Below are 14,892 nucleotides of genomic sequence, written 5' to 3'. Positions count from 1 at the left end.
TATTCCATAAAACTTCAGTTCATGGGCAGCAACAGCAGGTAGGGGAATCTGATTCATCAGTAAACTATGAGTCAGAGACCAGCCATGCTATAGAAATCTAGAATGCATAAAGACTGTCAGTCTACAGCCCTTCAAGCAATTAGGAACTAGGACTATGGGAGCTGAGTACAGAGAAGCAAAGGGTTAACAACCTGGAGTTTGCTAGGCAGTGAGAGAGGAGGGCTGAGCAGGCCAAGCAAGTACAGTTGGCCCTCCTTATCCTCCTCACTATCTGTAAATTGAAAATATTTGGGAAAAAAATTGCATCTGTACTGAACATGTATAGGCTTTCTTATTTCATAAACAATAAAGTATAACAATGATTCACATAGCATTTACATTGCATTAGGTATTATAAATAATTAGAGATGATTTAAAGTATATGAGAGGATGTGCATAGGTTACATAGGTTTTATATAAGGAATTTGAACATCCTTGGATTTTGTTATCCCTAGGAGGTCGTGGAACCAATCCTCCACCGATACTGAGGGACAATATATATGGAACCTGCAGCAAGGAAAATGAAAAATGCTTTGCACCTTCAGTCACTCTTTGCCCCTCTTACTATGGTGAATTCTGCTGTAATGTGACATTAGCCTAGAGTAATTGCAACAGTTGGCTAGCCAACCAGCAAATAGGGGATGGGGTGTAATCACAGCTCTTTGGGCAGAAGGGTTTTCTTTACTCAAGTTGTTGAAGGGAAGGGGATCCAATTACATTACTTTGTATCAAAGAGGGGGCTTATTATAGCTCTCAAAAATACTACATTTTGAGGAGAGAATCAAAGCAACACTTCTCCAAGTATGTTCCATGTTCCAGATGAATAAAGGATTCTGTGATCAAACACTTTAGAAAATGCTGCATGGTCCTCTTACTAGAAACATTAACATATTAAAGGTCCTAAGAAGTTCTTGCAATAAGTTCATTTAATTGTATTTAATGTACTATTATGGTTAGTGCTTTTAGTGTCCTGCTCAAGAAATCTTTGCATAACCCAAGATTGCTGTTTTTTTTTTTTTTTAAGGTTTCTGGTTCTATGTTTAGATCTATGATCAATGTCTATTTATCAATAGATCCATGACTATTTATCAATAGATCCATATCTATTGCAGTTTTGTGTATAGTGAGAGAGACATGAAATTTTTTCCCCCTATAAGAAAATCCATTTGTTGGCTGGGCAAGGTGGCTCATGCCTGTAATCCCAGCACTTTGGGAGGCCGAGGCAGGCAGATCACTTGAGGTTAGGAATTCGAGACCAGCCTGGCCAACATGGTGAAACACCATCTCTACTAAAAATACAAAAATTAGCCACGTGTGGTGGCACTCACCTGTAATCCCAGCTACTCGGGAGGCTGAGGCAGGAGAATTGCTTGAACCCAGGAGGCAGATTGCAGTGAGCCAAGATGGCGCCACTGGACTCCAGCCTGGGTGACAGAGCGAGACTTCATCTCAAAGAAAAAAAAAAAGAAAATCCATTGTTTCAGCAACATGTTAAAGAAAACTACCCTTTTTTCATTGAACTGACTCACCACCTGATCAAAAATCAATTGACCTTATATGCGTGAATCTATTTCTGGTTTCCCTATTCTGTTCCACTGACAAATCTGCCTGCCCTCAAGGCAATATCACACTGTCTTGATTATTGTTTCATAGTTAAGTGTTCAAGTCACGTATTACAAATCATTCACCTTTTTGTTACTTTTCAAGATTGTTTTAGCTATTGTATATCTTTTGTATTTTCACAAAAAATTTAGAAATAGCTTGTCAATTTCGTTAATGTTGCCTGCTGAAATTTTGATTGGGATTGCATTAGATCTACAGACTGATTTAGGGAGAAATGGCACCTTAACAATTTATATCCATGATCATGGTATATATATATTGCACTTTCTATTTCTGAGTTGTTAAGTTTTTCTCAGCAATGTTTTACAGTCTTGAGTATAGAGGTGTTGTGCTCTTTTGAAAGATTTATTCCTGTGTGTTAGGTATTTTTTCTTATTTTCTTTCTTTCTTTTTGAGACAGGGTCTCACTCTGTCACCCAGACTGGAGTGCAGTGGCATGACCATAGCTCACTACAATCTCCACCTCCTGGGCTCAAGCGATCCTCTCACCTCACCCTCCTGAGTAGCTGAGACTACAGGTGTGTGCCTCTATGCCGGGCTAATTTTTGTATCTTTTGTAGACACAGCATTTTGTCATGTTGCTTAGGATGGTCTTGAACTCCTGAGCTCAAGCAATCCATCTGCCTCAGCCTCCCAAAGTGCTAGGTTTATAGGCATGGGCCACCACACCCAGCCTCTTTTTCTTTCTATTTTTTTTTCATATTTTTAATTTTTTTTTAATGGATATGAGGTCTTGCTATGTTGCCTAGGCTGGTCTTTAACTCCTGGCCTCAAGTGATCCTCCGGGCTCAGCCTCTTAAAATGTTGGGATTACAGGTGTGAGCCCACTGTGCCCAGCCAGATAGTTTTAATGGTGATATTTTCACCTATTTTAGCTGTTAATTGTTTCTAGTATGATTTTTATGTTGACTCTAACCTGTGGCCTTACTAAATTCATTAATTATTCAAGTTTTTTTATAGATTGCATAAGGTTTTTTATGCATGCAATCATGTCATCTGTTAATAATGACAGTTTTATTTCTTTTCTGCACTTTAGGTCTTTTAATTTCTTTTTCCTTTTTTGTTTTTGCCTTATCATACTCGCCCTATACTAAGTATCTAATATACATCATCTCATCTTTACAACAATCCAACGTTATTCCAATTTAACAAATAAGAAAATGTGGCTCAGAAAGGTTCAGTAACTTGTCCAATCAAGATTGCACAGCTATTAGTAGATCCAGAATTCAAACCCAGGTAGTCTTATTCCATACCTGTATGTACGACTACTAGACTAGCTTATAAATTTGGAAAACTCAAGGGCATAAGAACAAAAAATGTTATCAAATTAATAATAGGAAAAAAATTCCATTACTGGCAAAGAATATGAAGAGTTCACAGAAGAAAAAGGCATTTCTTTTAAATATGAAAAGATGCTCAACCCCTCTCATAATGAAAGAAATACAAATTAAAACTATGATAAAATGGTATAGCTGCTATGGAAAACGTATGGTGGTTCCTCAAAAAACTAAAAATAGAATTACCATATGATCCAACAATCCCATTGCTGGGTATATAGCCAAAAGAACTGAAAGCAGGATCTCAAAGATATATCTGCACATCCGTGTTCACAGAGGCCTTATTCGCAATAACCAAGAGGTAGAAGCAACCCAAATACCCATTGATGAATGAATGGATAAACAGGATATGGCATATACGTACAATGGGATATTGTTCACCTTACAAATGAAGGAAATCCTGCCATATATTACACCGTGGATAAGCCTTGAGGACATTAGGCTAAGTGAAATAAGCCAGCCACAAAAGGATAATTACTGTGTGATTCCACTTACATGAGATAGCTACTAGTCATTCATTGAAACAGAAAGTAGAATGGTAGTTGCTAGGAGTTAGCAGGAGGAAGTGGAGAGTTGTTATTTAATGAGTATAGAATTTCAGTTTCACAAGACAGAAATGTCCTGGAAATCTGTCGCACAAGAACGTGAATATACTTAACACTACTGAACTGTACACTTAAAAATGGTTACTTATGTTATAGGATTTTTAACCACAATTAAAAATGAAAATTAGTTTTTAAAACTTCAACACAAATTTTATTGTAAATTCTAAAAAGCAAACACTACGCCGAAACCATTATTTAACCTATCAAACTGGCAAAAATCCAAAAGTTTGATGACTCTGTTGGCAAGGATATGAGAAACAGTACTCTTATAATGGGGGGAGTACACATTGGTACTACCCCTAAAGAAGGCAGTTAGGCAATATTTACGATACCTTTTGATCCAGTAATTCTACTTTGGGGAATTTAGTCATATGGATACACTGTATGCATGTATAAAATGATACACATGCAAGGCTATGAACTTCAGCATTGTTTACAATAGGAAGACACTGGAAACAACCAAAATGTCTATCAATAGGTCACTGGTTATATAAATTATAGTACATGTGTACAATGGAATAGTAGGCAGCTATTTAAAAATGAGGATGCTCTCTATGTACTTACATGGAAAGAGATTCAACATATATTACAACTGAAAACATTTAGAACATTATGTATAATGTTATGTGTAAAAAGGAGGGAAATAAGAATCTATTTATACTTTTATATTTCCATCAAGAAACTCTGGAAAGATACATGGAAAAATAATAGCCGTGGTTTGGGGACCCTGAATGGGAGCTGAATGGATGGACGACTGGCTGGAGTGGGAAGACTTTTCGAAGTTGATATGTTTTGATCTTGGAAATGTGAATATATCATCTATTCAAAAAATTCCTATGGTTGGAAATAAATTTTAATGACACCAGTTGTCATACAACAATTTACCAAGTGTCTACTACATGTCAAGCAGGCACTGTCCTAGGCACTGACAATATGGCCCTGAACAAGACAAAGTTCTTACATTCTAGAGGGAAAGACCAAATATATATCCTACATACACAACACACACACACATACACACACAGGCATACATAAATGTACACACATTTTTTAATTTATAAAATAAATACTGTCAGGTGGCTATTTAAAAAAAAAAAAAAAAAAAAAGGCCAGGCACGGTGGTTCACGCCTGTAATCCCAGCACTCTGGGAGGCCGAGGCAGGCAGATCACCTGAGGTCAGGAGTTCGAGACCAGCCTGACCAACATGGAGAAACCCCATCTCTACTAAAAATACAAAATTAGCTGGGCGTGGTGGCGCATGCCTGTAATCCCAGCTACTGGGGAGGCTGAGGCAGGAGAATCGCTTGAACCCGGGAGGCGGAGGTTGCAGTGAGCCAAGATCCCGCCATTGCACTCCAGCCTAGGCAACAAGAGCGAAACTCCGTCAAAAAAAAAAAAAAAAAAAAAAAAGATAAATTAGGTTAAAAGAAAAAGAAGTGTTGTGGTGGAAGTGGAGTAGGGTGCCATTTTAGTTAGGGTAGTCTGGGAAGGCCTCTCTGAGGAGGAGCTATTTGAATAGAGACCCGAATGAAGGGTGGGAAGAAACAATGAGGGGGAAGAGCTTTCTAGGCAGCAGCTGCCCTAAGGCAAGAGCAGGTCTGATGTGTTCAAGAGAAAGCAAAACACTTTTGTAGCTAGAGCAACCTGAGTGAGAACAATGGCAGGCAATGATGTAAAACATATGCTTGAAAGCCAGATCCTGAGGGCTGCTTTGAAGGGCACCAGCAGTGGTCTGGATGGTACGGGCACCTACTGGAGGTTAAAAACATTTTTTTCAAAGGGGCTTGTTACGATTTGGCTAGTACACACTTGTATGGCCTTCCAGGTTGTTAAGAGACTGAAATATTTCAAGTCCCATGAGAAAAATAGCTGCTTCCCTAGTAACAATGTCACCTGCCACACTGGCTTCTTTCCCAGGACACCCCCAGCCCTCCACTCCTTCTCATCAACCAACAAGTAAATGAGGAACTTGACCCAGCAGAAGCTATTGACTTGAAGAAGTTAATCAACTCAAGAGGCTAGCATCACGAGATTCAGAAAGCTAGAGAGTGAGTAAAGGTTTTCAGTTCATCGTAGCCCTAGAGCCTTAGGACAACGCGTCCTGGATTCCATCTCACCAAGATTCAGTTGGGGCCCAGCACCATCATCTAGGCTCCCGCTCAGTACAGCAGAAACAAGAAGCAGGATAGAGAAATAGACTGAGGTCTGAGATGAAGACAGAGGATGGGGAAACCCAGTGAACGTCTATATAATCTCTCTTTTGAGCACTCCTCCAGTGATTTGAAAGGCTACTGGCTAGGCCAGGCGCGGTGGCTCATGCCTGTAATCCCAGCACTTTGGGAGGCCGAGGCGGGTGGATCACGAGGTCAGGAGATCGAGACCATCCTGGCCAACACGGTGAAACCCCATCTCTACTAAAAAAAAAAAAATTAGTCGGGCATGGTGGCGGGCACCTATAATCCCAGCTACTCGGGAGGCTGAGGCAGGAGAATCCCTTGAACCCGGGAGGCGGAGCTTGCAGTCAGCCAAGATGGTGCCACTGCACTCCAGCTTGGGCAACAGAGCGAGACTCTGTCAAAAAAAAAAAAAAAAAAAGAAAGGCTACTGGCTAGTTCCACCTTTTATATAGTTAAAAGTCATATAATTGTCACGTACCAGGTTTTTAAAAAATGCATTGTGGTAAAAGGGAAATAGAAAATACCAACCTTTCCAACACCACATGCGACCTTAACATTCTCATGGCTGCATTCATAAAGTCAATATGTTTGTGTAACAATGTGTAGTTCCTGGATCCTAATCTCAAGACAGAACAGCTGAAACATGGCAACTCTAATTTCATATATGAAACTCATTTTACGCACCATAGACTGGGAATTTAGTCTGAAAAATCCATACAGATGTCAAATCTTAAGAAAACAGATTTCTCCGAAGTTGCGTGAAACCTCAGGCTGCTTGCCACTTCTGTTTTACAAAGTTCTTCCTCTTTGAAAATACATTCTGCTGCTCTTAAATCTAGGAGCCCAACATCTTGTTACAGGATATTAAGTTCTACTTTTATTCTCATTCTTTTAATTTCTTTGAACATCAAAACCTCCAATTTAATTATCTGAGAGACTGCTAAATATTTGCTAACATGAATCTGTAACTATGAACCTAAACCAGAGGAAAAGCAACTGGAAAGAACATGAGGAGAAATCTAAGCACTGCTTAGAAACAATCTCTCGGCACTAGATACATACTCACTTTTATTTTCTAACTGTAAACACTTTCACTCAACATAAGACATTAGAAATCATTTCATGTACACAGGACCTGTTTTAGCAGCACACTTGCTGAAACACCTCACGGCTTTCTTTTCCATTAAAAAAAATAAAACTACTGCTGAGTGCTGAAACTTTCTTTTCAGTAGTTCTAATCCGTAAGATTTAGAGCCAGGTAGAAACTTGATTTAATCTTTGATGGAAATTATTCTTACAATCCTTTTTATATGAAAATGTCATAATAGTTTAAAAAAAAAAAAAAACTACTTACACCAAGCTGAAGTCTGAACAGACAGCATGGAACTACCAGCAGCCGCCAGTTTCCTCACAGACTAAACTAAACTTTGCTCCCTTCCTGGCTGTTTCTGGATCAGGTTCACACTGATACACACTTAGCCTTGGAAGCTACCACCCAACAGAGCGAGGTGGGAGGGTTTGTTACTCTAACTCTTGTTTGATAACTGCTTATCAGCAACTTCTCAAAGGTCGACTTAAATGCGTTTAAAGAGACAAATGTAAGGAAGATTATAAGGAAAGCCTGAAAAATCTTATAATCTCCAATGGCAGCGCTTTGGTTTCCGAGGGGATTTCTTTCCCATATGTTCCTGGAAAAAAGAAAAAAGAAAAGGATAGTCCCCTGAGCTTCAAATATCTTGCTTTCCTCTCATAAAACTTTCCCAGCCACCTGCAGTGGCTCTCACCTGTAATCCCAGCACTTTGAGAGGCCGAGGCGGGCAGATCGCCTGAGGTCAAGAGTTCAAGACCAGCCTGGCCAACATGGTGAAACTCCCTCTCTACTAAAAATACAAAAATTAGCTGGGCGTGGTGGCGGGTGCCTGTAATCCCAGGTACTCGGGAGGCTGAGGCTCCTTTTTGAAACTCCATTTCAAAAAACAAAAAACAAAAAAACAACTTTCTCTTCCTCCTCAAAATCTATACATTGTACAATCATGGCAGAAAAGGGCCAGAAAGTTGTTTCTCCACTATAGTCCTCCCCCATCTCCATTCTCCCTGACTCTTTTACTAGTGAAAGAACAACGCAAAGTTCTTGGTAAACGTAGTACTTTCTGACATTCAAACCACCAGCTGATCTGATGTAAAGTGAGAACATGGATCCCAAATTCTATTCTTTGCAAGATAACATATGATACTGCCTCATCTCTTGCCACATTCCTAAGCTTCTTTCCCTTCTGAGCTACCATATTTCTTTATTTCCTTCCTTCCTTTCCTCCCTCCTTCCCCCTTCCTTCCTTCCTTCCTTTCTCCCTCTCTCCCTCCTTCCCCCTTGCTTCCTTCCTTCCTTCCTTTCTTTTCTTTCTTTTTTCTGACAGAGTCTCACTCTGTTGTCCAGGCTGGAGCGCAGTGGCACGATCTCGGCTCACTGCAACCTCTGCCTCCCAGGTTCAAGCCATTCTCCTGCCTCAGCCTCCTGAATACCTGAGACTACAGATGCCCGCCACTGCATCCGGCTAATTTTTGTACTTTTAGTAAAGACGGGGTTTCACCATGTTGACCAGGCTGGTCTCAAACTCCTGACCTCAGGTGATTCACCTGCCTTGGCCTCCCAAAGTGCTGGGATTACAGGTGTGAGCCACCGCGCCCGGCCTTGTAATTTCTACCATTAGCCCTTGAAGCAGTAACCATTTATTACATACTTACTGCACTAATCACTTTATGAACATTATTTTATTCTCTCCCAGGCAATAAATTTGGGGATCATCTTCAATTCTTTTCAGTCAGACTCTCTGTGTCCAATTTGACCCCTTCACTATCCTGGGGATCTTCTGCAACAAGCACCAAGATAGGCAAAATAATGCACCCCTCAAAGATGTCCATGTCCTAATCTCGAGAACCTGTCAATATGTTACCTTCCGTGGCAAAAGCGACTTTGCAGATGTGATTAACGTTTAAGGACTTTGAAATGGGGAGATTATCCGGAGGAGTCCAACCTAGTCACATGAATCCTTGAAAGGCGGTGAACTTTTCCCTCCCAGCTGTGGTCAGGGAGATGTGATACGAGGACTTGACTAGCTCTTGCTGGCTTCGAAGATGGTGGAAGGGGGACTCAGAGGACTGCAGGTGGCCTCTAGAAGCTGGGAATGGCAAGGAAACTGATTTTTCCCCAGAGCCTCCAGCCCTGATGACACCCTGGTTTAGCCTAGTGAGACCCATGTTGGTCTTTTGACTTACAGAACTGTAAGATAAACTTGTGTTGTTTTTAAACCACAAAGTTTTTGATAATTTGTTATGGGAGCAATAGAAAAATAATACAGGTACTTTAATTTCAAGCTCCCTTTAAAACATAATACTCAAGACTGAATAGAACACTCAAATGAAAACTGATGCAGAAAAAAAATTGTGGAACTATCAAATTCCTTAATCTGGATGCTATACTTTTATAAATGCAAATCAAGATTATTTCAGATTTTTAAAGCATTATACTCTGAACCTAGTAACCTCCTAAGCCTTTGGCCCATGAGCTACATTAAACCAAGTGCCTAGCTCTACCCTCATTTTTTTTTTTCTTTCCTGTGTTGGGATCAAACACACACAAGTTTCCCAAGTGTGAATCCTGGTTCTATCCCTTACTTGCTGAGTGGTTTTAGGTAATTTGCTTAACCTCTCTGGGTCTCAGCTGCCTGATCTGTAAAACGGGCACAATATTTCACCTACTTCTTAGGTAGGATGAAGTGATGTAGCTCATACAAAGTACTTGGACCTGTGCCTGGAACATAGTAACTGCTGGGTAAATGTCAGCTGCTACTATAAAGAGGGGGTTTCTTGTGGGAGCTGAGGAACAGGCTAAGATTCGTGTTTGGATCAATAGATAAGCTGCTCTGGAGCAGGGGTGCCCTGGAGAACAGGAGCCACTCTAGATTCTGCTAAAATCCTGGGGTTGTGGTGGGGTTTGAGGCTTTTAAGTACATGTGGAAAGGGCTTGAGCTGATCCTAGTTGGATTTCACGGGTCTGAGAACCCCACTTTCCCCTGGAGTTGCAAAGTGAACACTTGCTACCTGCCAGGCACTGTGCTAACAATGAATCCATCTGACAGGACTCCTATTCTCCCAGGACTGACATTCCAGCAGGAGGGTGGAGAACAGACAAACCAGGAAATTTCATGGGGTGCTAAGTGCTGTGATGATAAGAGAACAGGGTGACTGGGGAAAACTCAATATTCAGGACTCACCGAGAAGGAGGGATGTTTGAGCTGAGAGGAACATGAACTGAGGAGTGAGGGGAAGAACTAGTGTTTCAAGTGAAGGAACCAAGTGTGAAGCAAGTAGAATGGAACAGTGTTTCAGCCAAAGGAACAGCCAATGTAAAGGTTCAGAGGCAAGAATGACCTTGGCTTGCTCAAGAACCAAGAGGAAGAAGGCCAGTGTGGCCAAAGCAGAGATCAAGGACCAAATGTGAGGCCAAAAAAGTAGTCAGGGACCCTGTAACTGTGGGGAGAGGTTTGGATTTCATACACTGAGATGCCATGGGAGGGTTTTCAGCAGCCAAAGGACAGAATGTGATTGACAAGGGAACACTTGAACTTGACAGGAAGCTGGTCCTGCCCAAAGCCTCTGCTTCAAGTTCCAGAATCCCCTTCACAGCCAGTCTGATCATACCTGGTCCTTCTTACCTTCTCAGCTTTTAACCACCCCTCTATCTCGCAAAACCAAATAGGCAGTTTTGAGGTGACCCTGAGCCAAGGTAGCAGTCTATGAGGAGGAGAGAGCAAGGGATGCAAAGCGACACACGTGACGGCTGCAAGTTCCTCTTTGTAGTAGGCTGAATGGTGGCCCCTCAGAAAGAACCCATGTCAAATCCCCAGAATCTATGAATGTGACTGTATTTGGAAAAGGAGGCTTTGCAGATGTGACTAAGGATCTCAAAATGAGATCATCCTGGATTATCTAAGTGGGCTCTAAATCCAATGACCTGTCCTTGTGAGAGAATCCCTTCATTCTTTTCTCAATTAATTTTAAAGATGAAACACAGGGCCCTATATACAACCTTTTTACATTTCACATTTTGGTTTTAGCCCACTTTTCCAAACTATTAAGATCATTTTGAATCATGCCAGCTGTCCTTTGTCATAGTAAGTAACCTTTTCAGCCTAACTACATCTACTTAATGACCATGATTTCACCCAAATTATTAGTAAATAAACATTGAACAGTCAAGATTGAGAATAGAGTTCTGAAACATGTTATTAGAGACCTTTAGTTTGATATTGATCCATAAATCAATATTCTTTGGGTGCACATGTTTGATCAGCTACAAAACCACCTATTCTCATACAGCTTATATTTTTGTAGTTCCTCAAACATATCAGGAGAACAAAATACCTTATAAGTAAAGACATGTCCATAGCATCCCAATCTTGTCAAACTCTAATGGAAATGAAGATGTAGTTTGAGCAGTTTTTTTTTTAATTGTGCTGGCTCTTAGTGATTATCATTTTTTAAAGAGTTTACAAACTATGAGTTAATTCTTTTTTCTACAAATCTCCTTGAGGTTAAAAGGAAGTTTACACAAATGGAGGAAATGACATGAATCTCTGCCTCAAAATAGGAGATACAAGTGGAGGAGAAAAGTAGAACATTAGAAAAGAAAGCATGGCGGAAGGGGTGAGCACAGTGTGCCCCTGGGAGAGGGAACAAACCAGGCTGGTCATAGCAGGGGCGGTTGTTGAAAAGTACTGGGAAATCGGAATTGAAACATAGAATGTAAAGTCTAGAAAAAGGGACTAGGATTTAAACTTAAAATATCAGAAAATGGGAGGAATCAAAAGATTTTAAAGCAAGAAAATAAAATAATAAAGTGCTTTAATAAACAACCTAATTGAAAAGTGGGCAAAGTACATGAACAGTTCAGAGAAGAAATATAAATGGCTCTTAAATATATAAAAGGACACTCGGCCGGGCACGGTGGCTCACACCTGTAATCCCAGCACTTTGGGAGGCCGAGGCAGGCGGATCACGAGGTCAGGAGATTGAGACCATCCTGGCTAACATGGTAAAACCCCGTCTCTACTAAAAATAGAAAAAAAAAAAAATTAGCCGGGCATGGTGGCGGGTGCCTGTAGTCCCAGCTACTCTGGAAGCCGAGGCAGGAGAATGGCATGAACCCAGGAGGCGGAGCTGGCAGTGAGCCGAGATCGCGCCACTGCACTCTAGCTTGGGTGACAGAGCAAGACTCCGTCTCAAAAAAATAAATAAATGAAAATAAAAATAAAAAGACACTCAACCTCACTCATTATAAGAGAAATCAAAATTAAAAGTACAATGACGTCATCTTAACCTATATTTTCACCTAACAAATTGGCAAAGTTAAAAAAGTTTCATAAGATACAATGTTGGTAAAGTTATGGGAAAATAATGGAGGATAAATTGATAGAATCTCTCTGAAGAGCAAATTGGCAATCAAATTATGAACACATACACTTTCACCCAGCAATAACTAAAAACATACACATGTACATGAATATTAACTGCAGCATTGTTTGCAAAAGAAAAAGATGGAAATCAGGAAGGAACTAGTAAATTAAATTATAGTACAGATATCTAATAGGATACTGGAATTTAAAAATTAGGTGACTTTGGCTGGGCACGGTGGCTCACACCTGGAATCCCAGCACTTTGGGAGGCCGAGGTGGGCGGATCACCTGAGGTCGGGAGTTCAAGATCAGCCTGACCTACATTGAAAAACCCCATCTCTACTAAAAATACAAAATTAGCTGGGCGTGGAGGCACATGCCTGTAATCCCAGCTGCTCGGGAGGCAGAGCCAGAATTGCTCAAACCCGGGAGGCAGAGGTTGCAGTGAGCCAAGACTGTGCCATTGTACTCCGGCCTGGGCAACAAGAGCAAAACTCCGTCTCAAAAAAAAAAAAAAGGTATGCCAAATGTAATGTGGTACACTGGATTAGATCCTGGAATAGAAAAACTACAGTCATGGAAAAACTGGGGAAAACCAAATAAAGTCTGGCTTTTAGTTAATAGTCATGTACCAATGTTAATTTCTTAATTTTGATAAATGAGCCATAGTTATGTAAGATGTTAACATCAGGAGAAGGTGGGTAAAGTTTCTACAGGAACTTTCTGTACTATCTTAGCAGATTTTCTATACATCTCAAATTATTTCAAAAACAAAAAGTTTATTAAAACAATAGACTTTTTTCCCAATAAACAGACATTTAAAAAATTATTAGAGCAGCTATGGTGAAAATGGCTTGGAGAAAGGAGAAGTTAGAACCGAAAAGGTCAGATGGGCAACTGTGGGAGTAATCTTGGCATGAGGTGACAAGGCCTACATTAGGGTAAAGATTATGAAATTACAGTGAAAATAATCAAATATAAAATGTATTTCAAAAGAAAAAATAAAAAATACTTGCAATATCAGAGAGAGATCAGAACAGTGACACCAGTGACAAAAGATGGAAATTAGATGAAGGGAATGAGATTCATTTAACTCATTCATTCAATAAATATTTGTTGGTACCTACTGTGCAAGGCACTGTGCAAGGCACTGGGGATGTGAGAGTGAGTTTATAAAGGCAAAGTGTGAAGTGACTCTAAAATGTCCTAGTTGGATTGTCCAAAAGGCATCTGGATACACGGTATGAGAGAACAGAACTGAGATAACTGAGAAAGATTATACAGAGTGATGAAGGAGCGGCCAAAACTGAGCTGTGAAATATAAACACAGGGTAATACCAGAGAAGCATGGAAAACAGAGTAGGGATGGACAGAGGATTGTGAAAAGGAGCAGGATGGTGTAATTTCCTGGAAACCAAGACAAAAGAAAGATCTAGGAAAAAGGGTTCCATCAAATGCACTGTCTAAAAAACAAAGATATACAAAAGATGACAAGATTATTACAAAAAGAGAGAGAGATCACTGATGGCCAAAGTCACCCAAGAAACTTCTTTCACTTTCAGTAAAGCCTAAATGGAACCCAGATTGCAGAAGTCAACATTTTCCTAGAAGAAAGCCCTTCTGATTTAAAGGGCTTTGGCAAATAGAATTCCACTTAACGTGCTCCTCAAACTGGGGTATATAAAGCCGCAGAACAGATCTTTCTGTAGTGTCAACTTTATATAGGGGAAAATATATTGAAACAGAATGAAAAATGCAAATTTTACATGAGCTTTTAAAGACAAATCCTGACATTTCAAGCATAGAATGTCCTTATAGGAGGTCATCTTACTATTTCTAGGGCTATAAATTGACTTACCATTTCCGTAAGGGGATACTTGTGTAGAAATTAAAGAAGCACTTATATAATAGCCAGCTATAGGGAAATGTGTGCTTGCTATTAAAACTCAGTTGCGGCCAGCGCGGTGGCACACGCCTGTAACCCCAGCACTTCGGGAGGCTGAGGCGGGCAGATCACCTGAGGTCAAGAGTTTGAGACAATCATGGCCAACATGGTGAAACCTTGTCTCTACTGAAAATACAAAAATGAGCCGAGCATGGTGGCTCACGCCTGTAATCCCAGCTACTCGGGAGGCTGAGGCAGGAGAATTGCTTGAACCCAGGAGGCAGAGGTTACAGTGAGCCGAGATTGAGCCACTGCACTCCAGCCTTGGCAACAGAGTGAGACTCCATCTCAAACAAACAAACAAACATCAAAAAACTCGGTTACTTATAATAAAAAAATAAGAATATGGCCACATGTGGCAAATCACAATAAACACTTTGTATTCAAAGGAGAAAAATAATGAAAAAAATCTTGAATGTATCATTCATATTTACCACTATTTTGCTATTGAGTCTCATTTATTATGTATCCTTTATGTCTGTAACTAGAACTTAGCTACATGCTTAGAGTGAAGTTACAGAACTGACTATATCCAGATGCTTAATCAATGCTATTTGATACTGTTAAATATGCATTGAGCCTCAATCAATACTATACACATACATACATATGTATAACATGAGTGCATGGTATGTGCATATCTGTGTGTGCATATATATAATATACACACATGTGTGTATGTGTGTGCATGCATATATATAATATATACACAC

At 40.1% G+C, this 14,892-nt stretch overlaps 1 protein-coding gene across 3 annotated transcripts in view; it reads right to left on the bottom strand.

The window, feature by feature from the left end:
- Positions 1-14,892, bottom strand: part of MAP3K13 (mitogen-activated protein kinase kinase kinase 13) — a 202,246-nt gene that overhangs the window by 149,850 nt on the left and 37,504 nt on the right. Inside the window, exon 1 of one of the 3 annotated variants that reach the window (XM_054483564.2) lies at positions 7,137-7,248. The exons of the other annotated variants lie outside the window; for them this stretch is intronic. The gene's annotated coding sequence lies outside the window, so the exon portion shown is untranslated. Of the gene's footprint in view, positions 1-7,136; positions 7,249-14,892 lie in introns of those variants that run through there. 3 annotated transcript variants of the gene reach the window in all.

This window comes from Pongo pygmaeus, chromosome 2, assembly GCF_028885625.2.
Source record: "Pongo pygmaeus isolate AG05252 chromosome 2, NHGRI_mPonPyg2-v2.0_pri, whole genome shotgun sequence".
Classification (NCBI taxonomy): domain Eukaryota; kingdom Metazoa; phylum Chordata; class Mammalia; order Primates; family Hominidae; genus Pongo; species Pongo pygmaeus.
This window is presented reverse-complemented; position numbering and strand designations above follow the sequence as displayed.